Raw genomic sequence first — 18,875 nt, 5'->3', positions numbered from 1 at the left:
ACCCTTATGGAGTACTTAAATGAGTAAGAACACATGTTATTTTAAAAACAAACAAACAACCTCGGGGTGGGGTAGATGTAAACAAGGAGGGTGAAAGGAGAGTTATGACAAACAGGGTTGGGGATGAATCACTGAAAGTCATGTGATGGAAATGCAAATGACATAAGAATTTGAAGCTTCCAGAAGAGGAAAGGAAAGAATGCTTATGACTATTTGTAGATTTCAAAGTAATTCATCAACATTTCCCTCTCCTTTGCTGTTTTTGAAGCAATCAATCCTTGCCAAGAACAAGTGGAATGGCTCTTTCGTTAAAAAGTCATGATGGTAGCTGAGATCAGCTGTGGCTTCTTCCTAAAACAGTTGCTAATTTTCATCCCTGAGATGAGCAAAGCCTGAGGAAGTTCTTGATTATAAAATACATTATTTTCACACTACAGAGACTTAATTCATATCCACTGTTCTGCTCAAGGGCTGGATGTTAGTTTTAGATTCTATATAGCTTTGTGTGGAGTCTAGAACAGCGGTGACATGCTGTTTGCATAATTAAAAAATCTCTGTACATTTTTTTTTGTCCTAAAACTTCAGCTCTTGGAATCATGTGATTAACAGACCTTTGCTTTCTCAATTACAACTCTTCACTGTCATGGTTTCAGAGAAATATTTACAAACAGGAACCATGAATGTTAAGTACAGAATCTGGTAAGACAAAGTACATGATTTTAATAAACTACTGTCATTTTTTAATAATCCAGCATCATCTGGTGATCAGTATGAGGTTTGTCCTGAGCAGCTTGCTCTGGCTCACCTTGCTTCAGATGGGGGGCTGACTAGATGATTTCAAAAGATGCCTTCTGACTTCAATAGTTCTGTGTTTCTGTGTTTGCAATGTCAGACTCTTCATTATGATTGTAGAAGAGTTCATCTTTTAAATAGCAAAAAAGACCTATTGTTTTCTGTTGCTATGTCCCAGTCATTTCCCAAATGTTTCTCCCTGTAGTAGTGAGTGAGTGCAATACCCTCACATACAAACACAAAAACAGACAGTCTTATCTACTCTTATCTACTCTTATCTACTCTGTATGAATAATCTTATCTACTCTACATGACTTGGGTATGATAAAAAGTAGAATTGAAATTTCTTTCAAATACCTGTGTCAGAATAATAATTTGAGCTAATATGAAAATGACATTTCATTGATTGTGCTCAGTCATGGACAAAAGTATAAATGTGCCAATCTCATAATCCTCTCAAAGAATGTACCTCTGATATGTCACATCTCCACCAAAGAGGTAAGGAGATCAGAGAAATAAGCCTTCACATGCAGCCCCCATCTCCCTCTGTGATCATGCCAGCCTGTGGATGTATGAGAGTCACAGTATTTCAGAGGACTCTCAGGGCACTGGCATGATTCCCAAGCAGCCATGTGTGAACATGCCTTGAGTACATCACCTGCAGAGCCTGAGCATTGCAAACCTGAAACACAGTAAGAGATCAGTAGAATCAATTGTACATTCATTTTATTGAAAAGGTAAATCATAGAGTATTAGTTGCATTAAGACAAGTAATCACATCTTGCCATTTTTTTCAAAAGGTATCTTTCATGGTGGCTCTTAAGTGGCTGAAGCCAGTGCCTCCAGAGCTCTAGTGAAACTGTAAACAATAGGTCTAGCATTTACCACTAGTTTTAGAGCAGCTCTTTCCAGCATTTACTTTCTGCTCTGAGCACTGCAGGACTAAGAAAAGTACTCTACTTGCCTTTTATTAGTCAGATTTCATGTATTTTACCAGGAAGACTCAAAATGTTTTCGTAAATTGTTTTGAATGCAAACACCTCTACAAAGCACGCTTGAGACTGTAATGTACTTTTGGAAGACAGTGGAAATTAAATCTTGTTAATAGACAGTTTTTTTAAAAAAGTTTTCCTTCATTAAAAGCTTTTATAATATGTTCAATATACTGACTGCACAGCAAAGAAATCCTGCAGGTGAGAGAACAGTAAATCCAATTACCAAAGACTTGGGGCTCAGAATCCATAGGTGTCATATCAAAAGTCAAGCTCCTACACAATACTCTGAGAGAATAGAATACATTAATTGAAATTGTTTTCACCATTTTTTAATGGAAATCCTAGGCTATTACAAAACTAGTCCTATTTGTAAAACAACTGAGTGTCAAGGGTACACTAATGAATCATCACTCTGCCAGATCTGATGCCTAGAGAGGCTGATCTGGAACAGCGACTAGACAGAGTTAAAGGAACACAATAGGTATTTATTAAAAGCATCAGAACCACAAACCTCAGGAATGGATGGCTTGCAGGGAAGGGGAAGCAGTAGTCACAAAGCTGTGAAGATTATTTTGCACTTGCTGATCATCTTTAATGGATGCATTTTACCCCTTCTCTTATTTAAAATGAAGGACGTTATTTCAAATTCTCAAGTTCAACTAAATAACATCACAGAAGAAAAGGTCACAAGCTGAGAATAAATGTCAGTTTCTATCAGCATTCTCACTAGCAGTTCTCCTTATCTGAAAAGCTACCCAAACTGTTTCACACAGCTGATGCACTAATAATTACTTATGTCCTTGTTGTGTTAGTTTAAATGCTTATTGAAGTTGGCCACAAAACCCTTATGTCTGTGGCTAAACAAAACAGTCCTTAGCTTATGGACTGTCTGCAAATGAATGTGTATCTGGGACATCAAGACTAACATTTCCTTCATGTATTACACTCTGCATTGCTGAGCTTCAGCATGGAGAGTATACAAAACTGACTTAACTGGTACTTCAGTAGCAAGTCTATGACTGGAAATGCTACTTCTCTGAAAATTCCAATAAAATTTTCATATTTAGCATGTGGAACAGCATCAACTTCAACTGGCTCTTTCAGTAGAAATCCAGCAAGGTGAATGCAGTGATCTCTTTGAAAACCATCATCAAATGGTAGGTTGTTTTTCTTGACACATTCAATCTATCTGTATGGAAAGTTTTGCACAATGACACCTTCTTAATGTTCCACTCATCTAGTAGGAATGTTCATACGTTATCATTTTACTGAAAAACAGAGCAGTTATTCTAGCTGCAAAGATAACCTTGTTTTCTAAACTGCTTAAACTCTTTTTGTGTGTCCTTTTGCCTTCCGGAAACAAAGTAGAGTAAATGAAAAAGGACCACAACATTAAACAGAACAAAGTTCATCTCTTTTCAGTCATATTAATCAAGTGCTAACAATGCACTTGTAGTAAATATTTACAAAATGCTTTCTCTTGTGTTTTGGGAACACATTCAAATTGCTGATACAAGCCAGGAAGGATGTCACTGGCCTTCTTGGTCATCTAGGCACACTGCTGGCTCATGTCCAGCCAGCTGTCAACACAAACATACAGCTTCTTTTCTGATGGGCAGCTTTCCAGCCACTCTGCCCCCAGCCTGTAGCACTGCTTGTGCTTCTTGTGACCCAGGGGAAGGACCCAGCACAAACCTCACATCACCCATCAACCCAGATCCCTCTGCAGAGCCTTCATACACTCCTGCAGATTCGGTGTCATCTGCAAACTGACTGAGGGCACACTTGATCACCTCATTCAGATCACTGACAAAGATATGACACAGGACTGGCTCCAACACTGAGCCCTGGGGAGCACCACCAGTGACCATCTGCCAGCCTGATGGAACTCCAGTTACCACCATTCTCTGGGCCCAGCCATCCAGCCAGTTTTTATGAAGTGAGCAGTGCATATGTCCAAGCCACGCACTACTAGTTTCCCCAGGAGAATCATGTGGGAAATTATGGGAAAAGCTTTACTAAATTCCAGGCAGACAACATCTACACATTTCCTTCATCCACTAAGTGAGTCACTCTGTCATAGAAGGAGATTAGGTTGGTCAAACAGGACATGCCTTTCCTAAACCCATTCTGGCTGGGCCTGATCCCTGGTTGTCCTGTGTGCGCTCACAATGGCGCTCAAAATTATCTGCTCCATGACCTTTCCCAGTGTTGAGGTCTGGCTGATAGGTCTGTAACTTCCTGAATCCTGCTTCTGACCCTTTTTGTAGATGGGTCTTCTTTCATACTTGTCCTTCACACTTCCTAAGGTCCAGTCAACTGGGACCTCCCTAGTGTGTCAAGACTGCTGGTAAATAATGGGAAGTGGCTCAGTGAGCTCTTTCACCAGATCCCTCACCTGTATCCTGCTGGTGACTATACAGACAATGGGGAACAGCAGATATATCATGTTTTACTACTCCAGAATGATTTTGAAAGCATCACAGAGACAATGTACAGAAAAAGATAATAAATAAGAAAGTAAGTATACTTTTTGACTTTGCTTCCTTCCTTAACTAGTTAGCAAATTACATCCATTTTATTTTTGCTAGAATGAATTTTCTGCACAGGAATCAAAATTAACTCTAAAAGAAGGTAGCTACATTCTAATTGTAAAAAGTTCTTTTTCACAGCAGGCAGGAAGCAGGATGATTTCTGGACATCTGTGAGTCATAGCATGCAAAGAGAAGACAGATGGGCATGCTTACTTGACAGAACTTTTTTATAATTCAGTGTAACTATTCATTTAGCTTTTTCCTTAATTACATTTACATGAGGTGAAAAGAATAACAGGTCCTAGGATGTTTGACTTGGATTTGCCTGATTTGTACAACTATTACAGACAAATATTTCAGGATTCCAGAGGCTAGGACCAGATAAAGCCAGTGATTTAAATAGGCCCATGTTTAGTACTCCATTTCTATGAATCACATTTACAAAACATTACATTGAAAAGGGGGCTAGAAAAGCTTGGACTCAGTGCTGTTAGTATTGAAAATCTGCTAAAGCCCTGTCTGTCATTATAGCTTTAAAACATGTTTTTAGTACTGTGTTTCACTAGCCTTGACAGTATCAACCCACCAGAAAGCCATGCATGCACAGAAAAGCTGAAGGCCCGGGAATAAGGTTTAAATTTTCCATGAGCTGAAAGGATCTGACCAGTTCAACTGCAGTGGAAATGGTTTGCTACTGCCTAACCCTGTCCCAAGCATCAAGTTTTTGGCTTCCAAGTGTTCCCAAGAACCTAGCCTGTTACTTAATATCCTATTATCTAAGAGCAGTATTTTTGTATTCAGCTCAGTGTGCTGCATGCTCCTCAAAGAAACACAAAACTACTGGAACATCCAGTAAAAAGTCCACTGGTTTTCCTCTCCTTGCAAGTCCACACCTAGACAGAGATGTTTTGATTTTCTTTAAAACCCGGTATCTATGATTACAAAAACCCCAAACAAACAACAAAGCCAAACTGCCTATGATTTTTCTATGCTATGAGATGGTAATAAATTAATTTTGTTATCTGGATGATGTCTGGGAACAATGAAAATAGGAAGCCTCTGGACTGCAGCTGTGCTGATCTTCAGCTCTCTTCAGCAACCATCTATTGCGGCAGGACTAGAGATTTAAATAGTAAAGGTTCTTCACAAACCACAGGTGCTGTTGCAGTTAGAGTTTGACATACATAAATACTGCAGAAGAGAAAGAAATAGTACCTGTACCTTGGCAAACTTTCTGGGGTAGACTTATTTATTTTGAATTTGTTGAGGATGCAGTCTTAAATGGATGGCCCATGAATTCCTGATACCTGGTTTTTTATTCTCTATGAATAAATAAACTGCAACCTATGAAAAGATTAGCAGTTTTCTCATTGTTGATAAGTCCAAATCCAGTCAACCAGTGTAGTACTCCAGGTTTCTGCTGATTAAAAGGTTCTCAAAGACTTAACTGATAGAAATTTAAAGTCTCATAGTTTCACAATGGAGCAAATCTCCTTCTGAGAGGATGATAAGATAAACAGTAGTTCTTGGTATAGTGCCATTCAGCAGACATTTAGTCAGTACAGGCTAAGACTCAGAAAACAGGCAGTCTTGACTGAGGTTTTGAGGTTTTGCCTTGAAGTATTTAATCAAACCCAGAGCATTCAGAACTCCTGTGAGAAGTCAGAACCTCTACCCTGTCAGTAGAATATATACTCCACAGCTGCTCTTTTGCTGAGAGAATTCCCTTCTCTGGAAGAAGGGAAGAAAGTTCAATCTTTGTTCAGCCAGAAAGTTCAGACTGCTCCACAGATGCAGCTGGGGGCTGTACACAGCCCTGCACAGCTGCATCTGGCCTAAGCAGGCAGCTGGGATCTGCCAGTGTAGGAGCACAGAAAATACTGATGACTAACACTTGCCACTCCCACCCTTGTGTTACTTCCAGTTTGATTTAGAAAAGATTGCCATTTTTGGTATTTTGTCTTGCCATATTCTCAGTCACTTCCAGAGGGTAACATATCTGACATTGATTTTTGTTACTTAGCATTTGATCTTTTGACAAAAGTCAGCATTTGATCCCCAGCAGGCAGTTTTAGGACAGCTGAACTGCTGTCTAAGCAATCACAGAGGAGCTGGTTATATTACATAAAAGCCTTTTTGTGTTATGACTAATTTCAGATCCTCCCTGTTTCTTATGCAGATTCCAGCCTTGTTCCCTCATGCACAGAGAATTAAATTCTATGCCTACATCTCCTTCCGGCTTCTCCTCTGGGACACAAACTTACTCAGACAAGCTCAGGAGGCAATAGAAAGATAACACCAACAGCACTGGCTACCACCCCTGCAGGACTCCTTTCACATTTCAGTGCATTTCAGTGCATTTCAGTGCATGACTGTCCCTGGCATTGTAGGGCTACAGAAGCCAACCTTCTTCCTATAACTGCACTCTAGGTCAATGGCCCTCTTTTTTCTTTCCCTTTCCCAAGAAAAGTGTCCTGCTAGGTCCTGCACTCTCCTGCCCACACTGAGATTTTAGCTTTCTGTGTCTTCTTGCATGTTCTGGCTTTGGTAGGAGAACTGGCACTTATGTCAGGTGAGTGAGTATCCCTGCAGCTCTGTTATCTACAATGCTCCTGACTAACATCTGCTGAAGGATATTCCTCTTCACCAGCGCAGCAGGGGTTGTTACAGAATTTTATCTGGCCATTGCACCTCTGTAGCCTCATACATGCAAATGCCTGATACTGGTAAGAAAAATCTAAGATGAGGTAAAGGGAAAGTATGATTGTCTGCCCTATTTTAGGTTTATTTATTCTCTAAATGAAATTAATGCACACACAGGTGTCTTGTTCCTGGGAAGCCATAGTCATAATGAAATAAAATTCAAATATGAATAATTAACTTACTCTATTGTATCCAACTGGGGGCAAAACAAGGCTACAAAGAGGAAACCAAAGACAAACAAGTACATAGACTCTACTGAAACAAAGACTTCACTTCTGTTTTAATTCTGATGAGACAGCTGTCTTGCAGCTTCTGCTGCTCAGAGTAAATCTGGCCGGTTTCTTCACTCACAGAGTACTGCTTTCAGAAGTAAAACTTATTTTGGTTACAGCTCATTACTCACATGTTTCTTTAAATATTTTATGAAAGTGACATCAGGTGTGTCAAAAAGCACTCCTTATGACTGCTTCTGCAATTACACAGCAAGTCTCCTAGATACTATTTTCTCTTTACTTGGGTAGATGAACTCCTTATGTAATAAACATGCCTTCAGTTTTTGAGCATCTGTACTATATTTACCTCAAAGGACAGACATACTCCACAGCAGGACCATAACATATTGTGATTCCCAGTCACCCTGATTATGGTGAAAAATCCTGCAACTATCTTCAATGCTTAACTTTTCAGGAGAGATGTGTATCTGGGTCTTCACCTTACTCAATACAGAAGTGGTGCAGAGAGGTACATCTGAAGCCAAGGGGTGGGAATCACTCCCAGGTTCCCCCGGTAGAAACGCAACTTGTGCAATTGTTGATGGATTTTTTTCATCTGTTTGAGAAGAAAGTGAATGTTCCAAAGTGAATGTTGAAGAAGAAAGAATGTTTCCAAGACAATTTAGCTATTTTTTTGTTGTGCATATCTCTCTATCTGCCTGCTTTCCCAAAGACAGATACCAGGAGTAACACATATAGCCTTGTAATTTGAAGAAATTAATACTGCTTTTTTCAGGAACACTGGAATAAAATCTTTTGCACTCCATCCATTACATATTTAATAGTAAGGGGAAAAAATGCTGAAGAAACCTAATGTTCTTCGCCAGTGTCTTCCCTGGACTATTTTCATTTTCATCCTGTTGCCATTGCTCTAATTTTTCTCAGATTGCAGCTCCATAACATAGCACCACTGCCATTGATGTCTTCAGGTTCCCCATTTCTAAAGAAGAACAAAAGGTTGTCTTGGCTTTGCAGGTGACGTCAGCTTTTCTTCTCAATACAAGACAAGGTTCTGGGTCCTTCCCCAGAACCTCAAAGACAAAGCACTATGCCCAAATCTCTTAGAGCCACCTTCTAGAGCTCTGAAATCCAAATAAAAGCTGATGCTGAATTCTTCTCCTGATTTTCCCCTAGACAGCAGAGGCTAATTTCACTCTGCCAAGAGCAGGAACACTCCCTCAGCCCTATCCTCATTTGAGATGTATTTAAGCAACCAGTCAGCTTGGAACAGCACAACGTTAAAAGCAAAGAAAATATTTTAAATTCTATGAAAAGCTTATAGAAATAATTAGTGAAGTATAACCAACATGAAAAATCACACTGAATATGACATTTGAGTATGTACCAGAGAAAACAAAATCAAAATTATAGCTATTCTAGCACAGAATTTATAAGAGAGATATAGAAATAATCCATCCAAGCACCGTGGGACTTGCCTTTGAGCTAAAGATCTGAAAATGTTCAGTCTTTAAACTAAATATTTTGTGACCAACTGTTATTTGGGACCAGCTTTGTTAGTTAGAGTCACAACAATTTAAGAAGAAAGGTGCAATAGCCTGAGGCTGGAATTCAGTATTTTTTTCCCTGAAGTTCCTTTTTCATACTGCATTTAGTCAAAACATTACAAGTCCAATGCAAGGAAAAAAAAAAAAAAGCACAGAATTTTTCAGCTTCAGTTGCTCACAGCACAAACTATGCTGACCTTTTCCAGACAATTACATAAACCAGCAATGATAAGCAGTAGGGATCCCTATTAAAATACAACCCACAGCTTTTGTATGTGTGCATGCCTTCTTTTGACCCATGGTTACTGGCCACACAAAAGAAGATTTTATGAAGAAAAACAACAAATATGACAAATTCCAAAATAAATCAACTTCCAAACATGAGTGGCAAGCATAATCACAGCTGAATCCAGCATTTGCTTAATTCACCAGGGATGTTCTGAGGCATTTTTTTTTCCTTCATATTCAACTCAAACTAGGCATGCCAGTAAAAGTCCATTCATCTGTTTCATGAGTCATAAGCATCTTTGTTCTGTGCTCTTTGCTGACTGTTTCCTCTATCTGAGGGTGGAGAATGTGCTTTGTATAAAGTTTCAAATTGTTTGTAAGTTCTCTCTGGCAGAGTGCATGTGCCCTACCCAAAAGACCACTTTCCTTTACCACATACTTCTGCAGCTGAAATTAGCTGAAAAATCCCAGGCAGGAAATCTGTTAACATGAACTACAGCGTCATGCTTCCTATAGTTCCTATTGCTCATTCATTATGCCTGCTGGAACTCCCAGTTCCTCTTTGCCCAGCCTTTAAAAGAAATGGAAATAACTGAGCAGGTCATTGGTTGCTCGTATTTTAACATAAGATGTAGACAATTGCATCTAACAAAGAAAGTAACTAAATCTAGAATCAATATTGCCATGTTGGATCACCAATACAGTGATTGAGGTTGGGAAATAAGTTGTGGTGGGCTTCTGTTTGAAGAAAGTACCTTCCTATGGAAAAAGAACAGCAACCTTTCCTGCACAGTTTGGACGAGACCAGGTATCAGTTCATGGCTACTCTTCTTGACGTTTCCAGCAAAAGCAGGCATTTCTCAGACATTGAGGATGGCAGCATGGATGAATGATATTTTCTTCTTGAAAATAAGCTCAAAAACACAATCAGTAAAGCACTCCTGGCAACATAAAAATGCATCCTCCTCTCAGCAAAAAAAAAACCAAAAAAAACCAAACCAAAAGCTTCTGAAGGAGCGTACTTCTGAGGATGTATAGTTAATTATTAACTTCCACTCTTTCATTATCTACTAAAGAATGCTTCTGAGATCTAAAATAGCTCCACAAAAAATTAATGTTGTTGAAATAATGCAAGTTAGATGCCTGAGAATTTGATCAAGTGATCAGGTGTTGATTTTTACCTTCTCATATGATAAACTAGAACACTTGAAAAAGGATGTAAAAACTTAAGTGATGTAGACTTAATCTAGTTAAACAATATTATATTTTGTTTATATAGAAAATTACTTGTGTGCATCAACCTCATCTTTTATTATTTAAAATCCTTTATATCACTGTACAGATGCTTCACTGAAGACATACTGAGCACAGAGGAGAAGACAATATATATTATACTGTGAATTACACTGGTAATTAAACATACTTGGAAACTTACAGGAAACTTAAAGAGTAGTATAAAAAAATTAAAAGTTATATAAATTATGATTTTTCAATAAAGGCCAACAGGCATGTGCAAGAACAGCATAAACTTGACATTCAACTGTTGCCAAAACTGGTGTGCTGAGCTGATGTTTTTCTTAAATCCCATTGTGTTGAGTTTAAAAAGTTCACTGCAAAAGTGCTGGGTGAGAACAGAATTTGTCGGGTCAGATGCATATTTGTCCATTACTTCATCCTTTCAATGCATCCTTTCCTACCCAGCCTTACTTCTGAAGCAGAAAATTCATTACTCTAAGACAAATAGATATGCAAATCTTGATTTTCCTTTTCATTAGCCAGTCTTAAGATATGAAGACTAAGGCCAGTGGCTAGAGTTAATGCAGCAGAGAAAAATGCTGTGAAACCTGAAGGTGTTTCAAAATATTTTCAGCTGTGCATAAGACAATAAAGAAGAGATGCTTCTACCTCCTTCTCAGTGCTGTCTTCAGAAAGTGGGCCAGGAAGCTAATGTAGAAAATGGCTGGCAGAGCAGGGAGGAGACCTTTGTACAAAGTTAAGCCTCTGGAAATCAATGGGTTGTTGCTGCTATGTCAGAGATTATAAATATCTGCTTTTTCTGGCAGTATCGTTTTCATAATGCCAAGTTCCCCCAGCACCAGAATGTAACACAGCTGAGGCTCAGTGTGCTGCATGCTCCTGCTCACACAGCCTTTGCAAAAAAGTTGCAATTAAGCTTTGGTCAGTTTTTCAGCTGTCCTAATTTCAGCTGCACAGCCCAAAACATATCCTTCCTGGTTCTGTGTCCAGCATTATGTTTATGCTACCTGTGGTTTGTTCAAGTCATCCAATGAATCTACATTGGCTGTATCCAAGGACAGCACCAGGCACATTTCATCTTGTTAAAAAAAATCTGAGCTAAATTTTGGAAGTTTCAAGGGTGTCAGTCCACATGTAGAACTATTCAAAGAAATTAGAAGCAGAGATTCTGGTGTTTCAAGATCACAAACCAGGAATAGAAATCTCATTTTATAATCTCCCTATTTGCATCACTAAACAATCACTGCCTTTGCTCAAAATATGGAAAGCCCTCTTTGAACCTTTATACAAACCAAAAATAATTTTGTACATTCTGTATCCTAATACAGCAGTGGAGGTCTGTAGGACTGGGCTACTTTAATTATAAAAAGACAGTTCATATGTTCCCTCACAGAATATTCACAGAAAGAGGCTAAGGGCACCTTTCTCTACCTTTCTGTAATGTACCTCTAAACCACAGGCTGCAGCTGTCCCCAGTGTGCCATTACATGGTAGTCTTCTAAAGGAACCCATGCTAACAGGATGCATGTGGAGGGAAGGGTAAAATATGTATTTGGCACACACAGCAAAGATGTGAGCACACAATTAGTTCTTACTAATAAGCAGGAAGAAAGTAATTATAGACTTCTTTAGTATTTTTTACCTTTAGAAAGATTCTCCCTAGCACATATATTGGCAAATGCCAGCTAGAACTGGGGACCACCTCTAACAATTATATGTAATCATGGTAGAAATGCCCTTTGCAGATCTATAAACTTTACTGCCCTTCTGAGATATGAGATATGATCAACTGATGTGTTCACTTTCTTATCTGGTTTTGAAGTACTGAGGACTGTCACTGCACTTAACACAGTGCAGACTGAAGCATAATAAACTATCCCAGTCATCTGGGTTTGGCAACAAATGAGATGCAACGTAGTCAGTAGCAATGCAAGAACTCATCAATACACATTTGTGCTTTTGATCCCTATTCGACATCTGATATCACTATGTAGTTTTAGCTTATTTTAAATCTTGGCAAGCAGATTTTACATTAGAAGGCTGCAGGGTAAGGGTCTGCAGTTAATCTCTCTCTCAACGTGTTCTCCTCTCTGACTTCATCGCACCAGACATAGCTGGGGGTGCTTAACATTAAAGCTGTAGTGAATTCCTTTGCTGGCTCCTGTCTAGTGCTTTCTGCTGACAGCAAGGGCAAGTCTAATTGACTTTTCCTATTACCCAGATGCAGAAGAAGGAGACAAGGCAACAAAATGGAACAGCATCTGGGGAAAAAAGGGTAAAGCAATGATAAGAATAGCAAAAAATAATAACTGAGATTTTTAAACCTGGCAATAACAAGCTCTGTAAGTGAAAATCTGTCTCCATAAGGACAAATAAGATGTCACTCCAATTCCCCGCTCCACTCCTGGAAAAAAAAAAAAAAAGGCAAGAGGATTTGCTGTCATTTCTTTAAGCTTTCTGATAGCACTCCAGGCTGTTAGGAAAATAGCAGCATAAAAATAAATGAGTCACAAAAATGGATGTGGGAATGACAAATGCATGAGCTATTTTTCTCAAGTGACGCTTGCTTTCCACGTTTCCTACATTCTGTAGAGAAGTTATTCACAGCTAGTTTTCCCAAGGCAGGAAGAGTTACCCTAGCTTGTTTTATGAACTCAAATTTTATGTGTTCAGATGGAAAATGCTGTATTGTTTGACTTAATGGTTTTTCTTATATTACGCAGGCAGGAAAAAGAGGTGTTCCAGCTGTGTGGCTTGTATTTCACATACATACCAGTTTGCCATTTTGCCTTGCATTTATATATTTTTTTTAAATTTTGCAATGCAGTAAAATTTAGACAATGAAGAACATTATAATTTTACTTTAGAAACCTGCCTTTTCTTTTTTTCTTTAGATAATAAGAGGAAAATATTATAAAAATACAGTTGTGAATGCTCTTGATAAGAATTAAAGCGTAGATTTGCCTCCCCAGATCCCAGCAGTAGCAACAAAACCACATATAAATATGTATTTTTTTTATTCATAAGATATCCTTTAAGGGAAAAAATAAAAGAGAACTTGAATTATTTAGTCTTACTAAGTGCCTTTCTGTTATATATGCTTTCATTTTGCATGCAAAAGGAGAAAAGCAGAAGTGAAAAGAAAGCAAATAATTAGTACAGAGTAGGAGAAAAAACTACTGCTGTCTGTAGTATGGAGAAAACCTCCAACCTACAGTTTTATTAATGACCTTCAACTAAAAGAAAGTCCAAATATGAATCAACTGATTAGTTTGTTAAACAAATTGTCGCTCCTTGCAAGTTGAATGTAATAATTTTAACTGCTTTTGTTTTCTTCTCAGCTGGACCACAATATCAATTATCAGCAACTCCTCAACTCTCTGCTTTCTCCATCCAGACAAATATCTAGACTTCCCTATCATTGCACTGCTCTTTCCACCACTGTGGCACACACTGCAAGGAAAATGATACTAATAGCCCTCCTCTGGGAGCCAAACTCAGGAAACCAACTTCTTTTCACCAACAAAGTGCACAAAAACAGCCATGTATTTCTGTGTCATGATCTGAAAAAAAGCTCTCTGTGCTGAGCAGGGAACCTCATGAGTAGACCCATGGAGCACAAAGATACAGAGTGTCATCTGCTCCTAAAGAGATAAAGAGATAAACCACAAGAAAGATCCTAAAGCAGGAAATATAGTGCAATGCTGAAAATTATTTTTAAAGGAGAATTTTAAAGTTTTCAAAGGGAAATAAGAGCTATGGTTTCCTAGACATCTTTTCAAACACCCACCTCATTAGGGGGACATTTGACTATTTGGATTCATTTGTTTCTCAGACCATCCATGACTAGCAATATGTTTAGTTCTCTTGTGCATAACAACAGATATATTCTGGGTATTCCCATATTCAAAGCACTGCAAGTTTCTCACAGCCATGATTTTACTTTGATGTTTATAACTATGTCTTTTCTCTATCAGTGTCTTCCTGTCTTCATGAACAGGAACCAAATTGAGCATCTTTCCCAACACATGCATGACTTGAGTTTCTTTTGGTCTCTGAGTCCATATCCAGGCCATGCTCTGACAAAGACCACTTTCTTTCAAACTGTGCTAGGGCTTGAAGCATAAATTTAAAAGCTTTAATCATAGAATGGTTTAGACGGGAAGGAATCTTAAAGATCATCCAGTTCTAACCTCTTGCCATGGTCAGGGACACCTGCTACATCAGGTTCTCCTAGACCATCCCTTGTCCTCTCACTGCACTCCCTGATAAAGAGTTCCTCCCCCTCTTTCAGGCTAAGGGCAACAACAGGACACTTCGTAACATACTGGAGCAGCTGCAACACAGGACTAAAATAGTTTATTCCTGTCAGGCTGTAGATGGCTGAAGTTACCAACAGCATTTGCCACAGCATCCTAATGAAGGAGATCTAAGCAAGGAATACAGAGATGGTTTTGTTTTATCAGTGGAGCTCAAAATATTTTGCCCTGATGTGATGCATCTTGTGTGCATATACAAAACTCATTATGAGCAAAATGCCTCCACAGATGGCTGCTAAATTCTTGCCATGTTTGTCAGATCTGCTGGCCCCTTTCAAGAATCCAGCTACACCCTCACCGTGTCGACGAAACTGAGCAGTCACGTAACTCATCCTACATAACAGAGGTGGAGATACAGAAAACAACAAACCATAGAAGAATAATTAGCATTCATTAAACCTTCGTTTTCTTCCCTGTTCTAAATAAGGATTTTTTTAACCCAAGCCATGAGATCAGCACAGCACATAACCTGGGATTATCTAATTGGAAATTCCTAAATCCTGGTCATAGAGTTCATGCACTTGGTATCAAACTAAGAGCCCCTCAAAGGCCGCTGGTCCAGCTCATGTCCCTGGTGCAGGTGGCCTTGTGGCCACACCGCAGGAGGCTTCAGCCACATGGATCAGAGGCCATGCAGGAAAGAAAGCCCCAGCAAGCCCTGGTTACACAGTGCTGCATCCCTGAGGCAAGGAGTGCAACACATACATGTATGACTGCTTCCTTCCGTTCTTACAGGAGAGACATTTTAGGATACTTGTTTCTGAAACAATGAGACATGCAGACTGGAGCTTGAAAGGAAGATTTTTAAGAATAAGGGAACCTTCTCCCTTTTTTTACTGTATAGACAATGTCAGTTCTGGTAATACCACAAACATTGCTCTGTTACTGAATATGAAGGCATTCCAACCCTGTTTTACTTCTTGTGAATATAATAGGTTATGACAATGAGCTATTTTTCCTTTGAGGAGAAAATGCAAATGGGAATAAAAGCCTTAAATAGGAAATGTTTAGATAATCTGGCAAATGGCAGCAGTATTAGAACACTAAAACATATACTCAATACCTGTTTTATAGAATAAAAGACCTCTAATATATGTCAGGAGTGCCAAAATCACATTCACTTAGACTTGGAAGGGTGCAGCTCAATCAAACAATATAAACTGAATGTGGAACTTACCTGTTTAAGAACAGCTTCAGTCAGTTTTCTCTTTTCTTTCTCTCTGAAGAGCAGAGACAAATAGAATTTGGTATCAGGAGAAATAACATACAAAACCAGCATAAAGTTATTATCTTAAAATTTAATTGCTTTCTTCTTGAAACAAAAAGAAAGAAAAAATTGGACATCAGAGTTTTTTTTAAAGGAACAGACATTTCATTATTAAAAATGTCACTTTGCCAGAAAGAAAGTTATTCCAGATTTTCTTTTCAGTAAGTCAAACATTTATATTAAATAAAAATTACTTTAAATACTCAAAACAAATTTTCATGGTAAAATTAAGAGATAGAAGCAATAAGTTTCAAAAGACGTAGTGAACCATGAAACCCGAATGTCAGCAGTTATATACAAAGACAAATTTATACAATTAGCATAAAATTGCAACATTATTAGAAGAATCAAGAGCTCCTATCAGCAAAAGACCTACTTTACTTTCCTTGGAAAAATTTATACAATAGCCCGCCTTAAAAGGCTTTATCTTTAAAAAAAAACCCAAAACAATCTTTTCACTATAATTTGTAAGCCTGTGTAGAGTTCTATATCAGTTACTGCTACAACCAGACTGCTTTCAGCATTTATACTAGACTAGATATTTCTAGCTCACAATTTATGAAGAAAAACTGCCAAAAATGGTCTCTTTAGACACCAAAAAGCTCAACTTACTAGAATTCACTGAAGATACTGTAGTCTATGAAAACAGGAGTTAAAAAAATCATGTAAAGGCTTGTTTTTGAAAGGGGTGCCTGAAAAACAATATCTCTCTGTTTCAGATAAAATACAATATCACTAAGAAAATTATTTCAAGAGGTATAAATTATTTCATAAATCAAAAAACTGCATTTTCTCTTATGGAACTAATCTTTGATGTCATAAAATAACAGTTACTTTATAAACAACTTTTTGCCTAATGTCTCTTCAAATGCAGATCAGTATGCAGAAAAATGATCTAAAAATCATATTTCCTTTTATGAACTGTTACCAAAAAAAAGGTGTAATAGACTTTGGACATAGAGAGGTATTTGGACAGTTACTGAGAGATAAAAACCAACAAAACAAAGTACAAAAATACATGGGGAAAATCTGAAGAGGAAATAATACCCAGCTGGTATTTATAGTGGGAGAAATGAGCTGAGCTTTAAAGGAGATGGGCTCTCAGTTGCCATAGACCTTGGTGCCAAAGCACGAAAGCCAGTGCTGAAAGTCATGTAAGAACACTGCAATTATTGCTGCTTCTGGAGGGAACAAGAGGTATGAACAGAAAGAGGACATTTAGTGCAGGAAAAGCTCAGAGTGGCAAAGATCAGGTAATTTGCAGAAGTTGTTCAGAATCACCTGCAGAAACTCCTTTCTGCAGTACTATTTGTTATCAACCAGCTCATTTTAGAGGAATATAGTTTGCTTCCTTGGGAAGAAACACTTAGGCTACAACTTCCTGAAGGGTGGTTGTAGTCAGGTGGGGGGGGGTTGGTCTCTTTCTCCAGGCATTAACTGACAGAAAAAGAGGACAGTCTCAAGCTGCGTCAGGGGAGATATATGGATAAAGTTTTTCATGGAAAGAGTCATAAAGTTCTGGAATGGCCTGCCCAGGGAAGTGGTGGAGTCATCATCCCTGGATGTATTTAAAAAAAGACTGGATATGGCACTCAATGCCATGGTTGAGTTGAAGCGTTGGGGCATGGGTTGGACTCAATGATCTTGAAGATCTCTTCCAACCTAATCATTCTGTATCTTAATGTCTCCTGTCCTGCAAGACAGAGAGCATCAGGGGGAGCCAGCAGAGATTTTGGAGCCTCTTTGTACTCTTGCTTATTCTGAACATATCTTTAGAATTGGGAATACTACTGTCACTTAAAAAAAAAAAAATTCAACCAAAACCTAACCAAACAAAACACAAACAGAACTGATACAGTTTTTATAATTTGTGACCAAAGACCAAATAGGGCTTAACAAGTTCTTTATATTTTATCCTTTACAAAAAATCATGATTGTATTGACTGACTATACCATACCAAATAGTTTGTGGCCCTAAAACTTCCCTTCCTGAATAAAATATTACAGGAAACTTTGCCCCTTGGAACTAGCCCCTTGTCACAGCTCAAGATGAAAACACTGAGAGAAAATAAGATGTTACATGTTTGACTTTAAGTTAAAAATACATACAAATGTAAACATTTATATCCTCACAGAGAGAAGAAACTTAAAGATCAGAGCTCATACTTCAGTAGATGCCATGACAGAAACCAGAGATGAAACCCTGCCCTTCAGTTTGATCTCCAAATTAGTAAAAAACATGAGATACTTATGGCAAATACTATTCTAATAAATTCTGTCAGATGGAGCCACAGCATCAACATATCCAAAACCCGTCCTTGAATGTGTGTTCATAGAAACACTACCTGAAATATAGTCATTACAGAGTACTGCCAGATTCTGGTGTATTGTAAAAGCAAAAAAGGCAACATAATTTCTAGGGTAATTTTTGTGCTCATACCAATTTTATAGCATGTAACAGAACACGAGTATGAATCAAAGCATAGTTTGCCAATCCTGCCCATCTCCTTTATTTTTTTCCTTAGTGCTGTCTTTGTCCTTCTACTTCACCATCCACGGACAGTGGCCCTCTGATTGCAAAGAGTGTCCCTGGGGGACAGAGCAGTAAGGTTTTAACTGCACCATGAAGGTCTGGTTTTTAGCGAATAAAAATCTATTTGTCTTTCCTTCACTTCTTTGGACACCTGGAGAGCTATGATGTTTCTGGCAAGGTTGAAAACTCATAAGTAAAAGGGAAAAAATTAGGGTGAGACAGTAAAAGAGCTACAAGGATCTTATTTCAGAAGAGGAATTGGGGGAATCTGAGAAGAAAGCACATTTACCATCATAGCTCAGAGACAGCTCTTCAGCTGTGCACACCACAGATTTTATTCAAGATTGAACAGTTTCGCTTAGGTTTATAACTTCCAGCCTTCATTGTGATGCTCTGTAAGTCACATTTTTTTCAGGTCAAACCACAGACCATGCAAGTCTTTTAAAGTTCCTGTTCTTTCGAAATAAGCC

This window comes from Taeniopygia guttata, chromosome 1 (genome assembly GCF_048771995.1).
Source record: "Taeniopygia guttata chromosome 1, bTaeGut7.mat, whole genome shotgun sequence".
In the NCBI taxonomy this organism is placed as follows: domain Eukaryota; kingdom Metazoa; phylum Chordata; class Aves; order Passeriformes; family Estrildidae; genus Taeniopygia; species Taeniopygia guttata.
Note: the sequence above shows the minus strand (reverse complement) of the source record.